Source organism: Marmota marmota, unplaced genomic scaffold (assembly GCF_001458135.2).
Source record: "Marmota marmota marmota unplaced genomic scaffold, marMar, whole genome shotgun sequence".
Taxonomy (NCBI): domain Eukaryota; kingdom Metazoa; phylum Chordata; class Mammalia; order Rodentia; family Sciuridae; genus Marmota; species Marmota marmota.
In genome coordinates, this window is record NW_025999924.1 from 7,706,901 (window position 1) to 7,715,704 (window position 8,804).

Consider the following 8,804-nt stretch of genomic DNA (forward strand, 5'->3'; position numbering starts at 1 on the left):
TGATGCTATCCATTTATTAATTATTGGTATTATTTCCTGAGGGGTAAGACTGGTATTTCTGACTTCTGACAGTTCATCTCATTTTTCACTGAGCTCACAGCCATTGACTCAAAGACATTGGCTCCAACTCAAACATTTGTTAATGAGTCTGGGAGTAGCATAGGGAGAATTCTCAGCATTTCTGGACAGACCTCTTACCATGGCGAATACAAATCCCCATCCATAACTCAGATCTATGTGAAGGATAACATTATTTTTCAACAATCAATCTGATGACTCTATGCCTTGTTCTGCTGAGTGTCTACACCTTCATCTTGGTCTCTTCAGTGTTTCCCCTTCTCATCTTCCAACAGATTGAAAAGTAAAGGATTTCCTGGGTTGGGGGACAGGACAACTTGGGGGAAGTGGGTTCAGCGATGACATTGACAGGCCCTAAAGAAAGTCGGAGCTCATGAAAGTATTCCAAATCCCCACATCCAGATGAATGAGCTCCAGGAAGACAGTAAGACCCAGAAGAGAAGACGCCTCTGTGGTGAGTGTTGGTATCCAGGCTCAGAGAGTTCCCATGTTGGGGTGGGATTCAAAGGTTAGGGTTAGAGTTAGCATTTAAAGTGGTTTGGGAGAAGTGGAAAAGGTTGCTGGCACCTGAGGGGTCACTCAGAGAGGGATGAGGCTGTCTCTACAGAGTCTGCGTGGACAGACTCTCAAAGACCAAATGGGCGAGGGATATCTCATTGGGTACCCAAGGGTGAATGTGTCCTACAGCAGAGAACTGGCACATCCCTTCTCCAGTCCCCCCTAATGTCTTGACACCACCTAAATTCCACTGAATTTCAACATAACTTGGCAGAGGGGATGCAGGAGAGAAACCCTCAGTTGACTGGCATGTAGATTTGTATTCATAGCAGATTTAGAGAAATCAAGTTGAGTTTTGGAAAGACAGAGATACCTTGTGCATATCTGAATCTGTACACTAGAGTTGCATACTAGCTCTAGTAAAGTGTGGTTATTGAAAGAACCCAGAAGAATCTCAAGGAAACAAATTTGTAAGGTGCATCTGAGAATTAGAGCCAACAAGAAGCTCCTGTCTGCTGCTCTGTCTCTTGCAATCAGTTTTTCTCTGAGATGTGGTGCCAATCTCCTCTTGCTAAAGGCTGAGACAGTAGCCAGTGGCTTTCTTTGCTGATTCATGGTCCTTGGGTGGACATGGGTCTCAGCTGGTGCTCATGAAGGGGTCATCTCCACCTCACTTATTGGTCCTGTGACTACCACCAAATAATGCCATTCCTTGGTTTTTGGTTGAAAGTTTTGAGAAGGGATCAACTTTGACACTCTTGACTGCAGAGTCATGCTCCTTTAGATCTAGAATCCACATTGGCCTGATCATGTAGGACCAGAGAGTGGGAGGTCATGTAAATCTGATGTGGTTGCTCAAGTTGGTGACATTCATCATTGTACATGTTTTGGACAGTTCCATGACAGAGTTTTGGGCTCAAAGACATGACCTGATTTCTAAATCACCTTTGGTAAAATTACTCCTGTACCTGGCTTATACTCCTCTACATATTGTAATTCTTTGAAAGCAGAGGATTTAATTGATCTCTGTATGCACTGTGACATCTTTTGTGTAACTTTTGCATTTAGAAGAGTCCAATGAGAATTTGTGGAATAATGAACATCCTTATTTTGTTCTGTGTTCTCACCATTTCTGGGGTGAACAGTAATTCAGGGCAGTAGCTAAACAGAATAATTGCTGTTGTTAGTGACAGTCAAAATGACTAGAGTGTGATCATTATGTGGGTGGGTTTCCTGACCAGACATTATTAAAAAAAGCCTTGAAGTCACCATAAACAAAGGATTTTCTTAACAACTGGGCATCTTAATTTCTCATTTATTCTACAGTCATCTTAAATGCCATGGAAAATGGCCAGAGACCACATTCAATCTTTGAAGCATTTACATGATAAATTAGAAGTAATTTTTAAAAAAGGAGAAAATGGTGCTCCACAGGGAGATAATTCCTAGTCTTTTCTTTTTGACACTTTGAACAATTTTTCTAATTAAAAACTTCAAGTATGTTAGCAATCACTGCCTTGGTTTGTGTAAAGAAATCCAAACATTTAAAATCTCGCTATGTGCTAATTAAAAGGGCACTTTTTAAATGGGGGAGTTATCCTGATACAATGATAATTAAAATCATAAAATGTTGAGTCTGAAATGAATTTATGCATCATTTCATCCACCCCTTTCATTTTACAGGGCAAAAAACAGGCTAGTGCAGGGTGTGTAACTTATACATCTAGGACCAGAACAACAGCTCCCTCCTAGTTCTAACCCCAGAAAACCAACACTACTGTGGGCAGCTGGAGGATGCTACAGATTTCTAACGTGGATAACTTGATAAGTTTCAGTAGGTATGGCTAAGTCCATGAAAGGAAAACAAAACAGTTCTTCTCTATCCTTCAGAAGCTAAGTCCCTTAGCTTCTCTGGGCCTCAATACCATGCCTGCTACATAATTTCTTTTCTTTTTGTCAAAATGGACATAATGATGGCTCCTTCCTCAAAGGTTGGGAGGGTTAGTTAAGATTTTTTTTTTTAATGGAGCCCAAAAGATAACCAAAAGGGTACAGAAACTTCATTTTTAGAAGTGTGTGTCTAAGGATGTCTAGGGAAGCTGAGAGGCTGGCAGAGGATCCCCCACAGGCCTGGCAGGGCTCTCAGGTACAAGAGTGCACAGAACATTCCTTCCATGAGTCAGGTACCATGTTCAATACTTAATCCTCATGAGTTTGCTGAACCACATAACCCACATTATGAAGTTAGCACAATTTTCTTCATTCTACGCATAGAGAATAATTGGGACATTTAAGTGATATGTGCAAGGTCATATACCAGTGTCACTTGTTAGGATCTGCACTAGGATCTGAGATAGGATTTGCACTAGGTTTTTAGGACACTAAACCCATTTTCTTAGCCCTAGATGATATGTGAATAGAGGCCCCTTTGGGAGACATTGGTGACAGGCTGGGCCTCTCCAGGAATCTTGTTCTACGTTGCCTGTGTTTTTAGATTTATGTGGACACCTGATCTTGCCAGGAGAAATTCCTCATGCCTAAATCAGCATGAGCTGAACTGGCCTCTTTTCCCTGGGCTGACCTTATCACAAACTGTACCTCCAGCGATTGGTAGGACAGAGTCAGCCTGGGGTGGGGCCAGCTTCTGTGCTTAATTCTAAATATAAACTTTAAAATGCTAAAACTGGAAGGACTCTAGAGATCTGGTGTGATCACTATGTTTTAAGAAGGAAGAAACAGAGCTCAGTTTGGGTTTGATCTATGTTGAGCTATAAATGGTGGGAAACCACAGTAGCTAAGAGTAACAGATTTGCATGGAGCCTGGAAAATCTAATTTGTCTTGCGTGCTGGTTCTCCTTTTAACTGCTTATTGGCCAGCTGATTACTCATTTCTTGCCTTTTGGTCAAGAAATGAGTAATCAGCTGGCCAATAGGATGACACTGATAAAGTACACAACCTTTGGAGGTAGGGGAAAGGACTCAAAGGAATTAGAACACAAGAGTGAGCATGGGAAGGCTAGGGTAGAATTCCAGCTGTCCTGAAAGTGTTAAGGATTCTTGCCAGGGGTCTAGGGACCCCTAGGTAGACTCTTTAATAAAGTTACTCTGAAATCCTGTTATACTTTGGTTTGAAGCTCTTTAGCTGCTATGACTGTCCTTGAAACCCAGAGAAGAAAAAGGAGTTACATAATTTGAGGGAGCTGTACTTACCTACATTAGACACAAAATCATCAAAGATCTGAATAGGATTTCTCTACCTTTTTGGCTCCATTCAAAAAAATCTTAACTAACCCTCACAACTTTTGAGGAAAGAGCCATCATTATGTCCATTTTGAAAAAAGAAAAGAAATCTTGTGGTAAGCATGGTATTGAGGCCCAGAGAAGCCAAGGGACTTAACCTCACCTTAGGCACTGAGTATGTCTGGGATGCAAAGCCAGAGGCCAGGTTCTTAATCACCACACTGCTGCCTCCAGATGGGTCCCAGAGGCTCCTTCCAAACCCAATGTTTTCTGGTTTGTTGACTGAGTAAGGAAGTGATTCCGCTATGCACCCACATTGATAAGCAGATTACTGCGGTGGGCAATTAGAGCTCCATCCTCTTAAGAGACTGTTTAGAACCCACTTTGGAGTTGTCCAATCCCAGGGTGAGGAAGCTTAGATATTTATGCATCAACTCTCCTCACTGGTAGTAAGGGGCTGCTCCTGTATTTATTTCTGCTATGAATTGGGTATATATGGGTCAAGTAAGCCTTGCAGGGAACTGAAGTTGCTTGCAGGAAAAAGTAAACAACATGTAAGTGCCACAGGGGTCTGGACTAGGGATACAGTGTCCACAACATGCACGCTAGAGTCTTCAGATTCGACATCGGTTCCTTTGTTTCAGGGCTTGCAAATGTGTGGCCTGCAGAACACAAACCAGAGTGAGCAAAATTTAAATCATGCTTGGATTAAAGTTGAGAGGGTTCTTTGGAGACACATAGGGAACCGAATCTGAATTAGCTTAGGTTAAGAGGTAACATGACTGACTCATGTAAACAATCCCAGAAAAGATTAGGGTACATAGGGTCTCTGGGATGAATGGAGATGATAGATCCCAGGCCCATACTGCAAACTTCTATTTCTGCTCTCTTCTAATTGTGTTAACTTCTTTGAAAAGGCAGAGAGCTTGCATACTAGAGCTTCCCTGCACCTTCTCCAGACAGGAGTGGATCCTATTCCCTTAGAAGCCTTCTCTGAAATTCTTCAGGTTGGAACTGACTGGTCCTGCTTGGGTCAATTGTATACTCCCTGACCCACCACTGTGACTGGAAAGGTCATGAAGGAGGATGCCAGTCTCCATTTCCCCCATATGGTGGGGTTGGGAGTGGAAAGTAGTTTCCCAAAAGAGGAAGGGTGAGGTTCCCATGAGAATAGAAGGCTGCTGGGTAGAAAAAACACATCTGCTCAGAACTAAAACAGTGGTTTGCAGATTATCTGGAGTGGAAAAGTTGAATATATGATTATGTGCTTAAAGAGCACTTTATTACAGAACTGAAAAAAGAAACGAAGGGAAATGAAGTCAACACTTATTTTATTAGGAACTAAGTACCACTAGCATTGATTGTCTTGGTAACATATTAATTGATATTTTGACTAAGACCAAAGTTGCAGAGAATAGAGCTGAAGAAATGCAGCTGGGGAAGACAGTTTTAGAGAGTCCTGGGTTTCTCTTCCTAAAACTACCTCTTTAGGCCCTGCTTAAGTCAGTTTTTACCAGAAGTCCAGGATATGGGTAAAGGCTTTTCTTCTCCAAGATCTGTGGTCATGCATCCAAAAGCAGGAGGTGACAGCCACCACCCTTTGATTCTTAGGACTTGATTAATTCTTCCCATTCATAGTTCAAAAACTCAGTGATCTAATTTTTAGGGACTGTATTTTTTTTTTTAAGTTTCACATTTAAGAAGGAATGATTAGGTTGCCTACTCTTCTCCCATTCTCATTCATCTAACACATTTACAAACGTGTGTACAAGGCATACCTGGGGAAAACAGCAAACAGAAAAGCCACCCTCTCCCCTCCTGAAGTACAACCTGCTCAAGGGAACCAGCTCCTTCAAAGCTGGGCTAGGATCCCACCTCCTGCAGGAATCCTTCTCCCTCCCACTAACTCCTCCAGCTGGCGCCTCCTCCTCTGTCACCTGTTGACACAAACACACTTAACTCCGTGGCAGAACCGCGGGCAGGGCGAGGGGCCACCTACTCTCCGCCCGCTTTGCCGTGGAGCCTACCCCAGCCGCGTTAGATTTAACCAATCGTGGAGGGGGGGAGGGGGAAGGACCCCGCCCGCCCCGCGGAGCCCGGAGTTGGGGCCCGCGCGCTGATGGGGCTCAGCAGCTGCGGGTTGCAGGAGGCTCTCTCCGCCCCCGTCCAGCCCCCGCGCGGTTGGAGGCGNGAGGGAGGCCGAGCAGGGGGCGGCGCGGGGCAGAGAGCCCGCTGCGGTGCTCGGGGTCCCCGGGAGGCGCCGGGCCGCGTCCGTCCCTCAGCCACCCAGACTTCGACTCTCGGGCCGCATTCCTGAGCTGGGCGGCTCGGGGAGGAGACTGCTGGGCCCCGCTGGGTGGCCTCGGCGCCTCCGCGGAGAACTTTCAGCTCCGCGCCCCTCATGCTGGGCGGTTCAGGGCGATCCCAGTCGGGGTCTGTTCCTCACCTCCCCGAGGTCGACCCCTAGGATTTGGGTTTTAGAGTGGGCCTCCGGGTGCACTTGAACAGGCAGAATGAGCGACTCCTGCAGTCCTCCCTTCTGATCCTTTTTAGTTCTGCCCTTCCCCAGCGCTGGCCAGAGTGACTGGGCTGCACGTGACCCTCGGGGCTTTGTGGGCTTTGAAACTTCCCAAAATTCTTTGTTCACTGGGTCATTGTCCCAGAAGCCCCCCCCCACCCCATATAGAGCTTAAACTTTGGAGGCCTAATGAGGTAGACCGGCCTTATATTTCTATGGCGCTTCTAATAAGAACATATTTAGATTTTTTTTTATGTGATTGTGCCTCTGTACTTGGGCCTTCTTGCCCTCCACGAATCTTTGAAATCGAATTCAGTTCAACAAAAGACCCTGGACTTTTTATTTAAAGAGAACACTTTCAAAAAAAAAAAAAAAAAGACTTGTATCTCTGTAGTATTTGGATTAAAACCTGAAGACTTACACTGTATTTTAGGCTTAGCCAAATATACTGCCCACAATTGCTTGATAGTTTTCTAAGGAGCTTTAGAGAAGTGTTCCAGCCATGACCCAAGTAGCGACTCCTCACCCTTCTTGTTGGGGGAGGATTCTTTCCCCAGTTCTGCTTCTTCCTTTCTAGGTCTCCTTTTCTCCTTTTTCTACCCTTTCCTGCCTGGTTCCCTGGGTAGATAGGCCAAGGGACTTGGGGCTGCTGTGACTGTGGCTTTGATGGGAAAGATTTGGTTATAGGAAATCCTGTAGGAGATCCTGGAGGGCAATGAGTGACCTCTGGGGACAGATTGATGGTGGGTGGGCAGTGTAGGGTGATGGGAAGGCCATGGTGTTGGAGTCATACGGTCTAGGATTTTAATCCTGGTGTTGTCTTATATTTTTGGTGACTTTGGGCAAGTTACTTTACTTCTCCCGGTCTTGATTTTGCCTCTATAAAATTGAGATGATAATAGCTTTTTGAGAGAGGCTTGAATATAATACTATGAAAGACGGACTGACAGCCTGAGAACATTCAATAAACACTCATTTCCATTCTTTCTTACTCATTAGCCTCCATTCCTGCCTTTCCATGCAATTAAACTGAGGAAGAGCCAATAGGTTAGAGATCCAGTTAGAGAGAAAGAATATAGTTAGGAGCTCTACTGAATAAAGAATTTCACAGTATAAACTTTAGCATATATGTTCTTCATCTATGGCTCTGATCACGTGACAAATATATGCCAAAGTCTTACCAACGTCTGCTTTGGGGTACTTGGAAGAATATTTTCTTGAGTAGGCAGATGTGTGGTCTGAATTTAGTTTTCTTGCTTATTCCACAGCTTTGATGAGCTCTGCTGTCAGTCCTTGAAGGACACAAACTGCTCTATCTTCAGCTTGGCAAGTCTCTATGTCAGGAAGCCACCTGTCTGGCAAATAGATGTCTCAGTAAAAATATCTGTATCACAAACCCACTGTATGTCTGTTTGTAAATCAATACATCGTCACTAGCCACTTTCTGAAGGTACATATACACAGAGTGCTGGATTCAGTAATTTCTGATTTTGACTACTTTCCTATCAGATCTCATTAGTATATTACTACTTTTGCCTTGTAACAGGCTGAAAAGGATTTTGACCAGGAAGAAAACTGCCAGCACTGCCCATTCTTTTGCATTACTGTCCCTTATGTTATTTGAATATATCTTAAGATTTGTATGCAGGAATTTTAAAAGCACCTAGTATTAGTCTGTTTTTGCTATAACAGAATATACAAGGCTGGATACTTTATAAAGAAAATAGATTTGTTTAGCTCATAGTTTTGGAGGCTGAAATTTCAAAGATTGTGGTGCTGACTCTGATGAGGGCTTCATGGCAGTTGGCATCATGGGAGACCATGTCTGAGAGTAAGAGATTATATGGTGAGAGAAGAATACCAGAGAGAAATTGGTGAGGGGCCTGTCTTGTTCTTTCATAACAATTCTCTCTCCACAACTAACTGGGGTCCCACAAAGACTACCTTTATCTCTTCTGATGGTCATGCCTTAAATGACCTAATGACCTCTTTTTAGGCCCCACTTTTTTTTTTTAAAGAATGGTTTAAAAGTTACCTCTTTTTTTTAAATTGGTTGTTCAAAACATTACAAAGCTCTTGACATATCATATTTCATACATTTGATTCAAGTGGGTTATGAATTCCCATTTTTACCCCGTATACAGATTGCAGAATCACATCAGTTACACATCCATGTTTTTACATATTGCCATACTAGTGACTGTTGTATTCTGCTATCTTTCCTATCCTCTACTATCTCCCCTCCCCTCCCCTCCCCTCCCATCTTCTCTCTCTACCCCATCTACTGTAATTCATTTCTCTCCCTTGATTTTTTTCCCTTTCCCCTCACATCCTCCTATATGTAATTTTGTATAACAATGAGGGTCTCCTTCCATTTCCATGCAATTTCCCTTCTCTCTCCCTTTCCCTCCCACCTCTCGTCCCTGTTTAATGTTAATCTTTTTCTCATGCTCTTCCTCCCTGCTCTGTT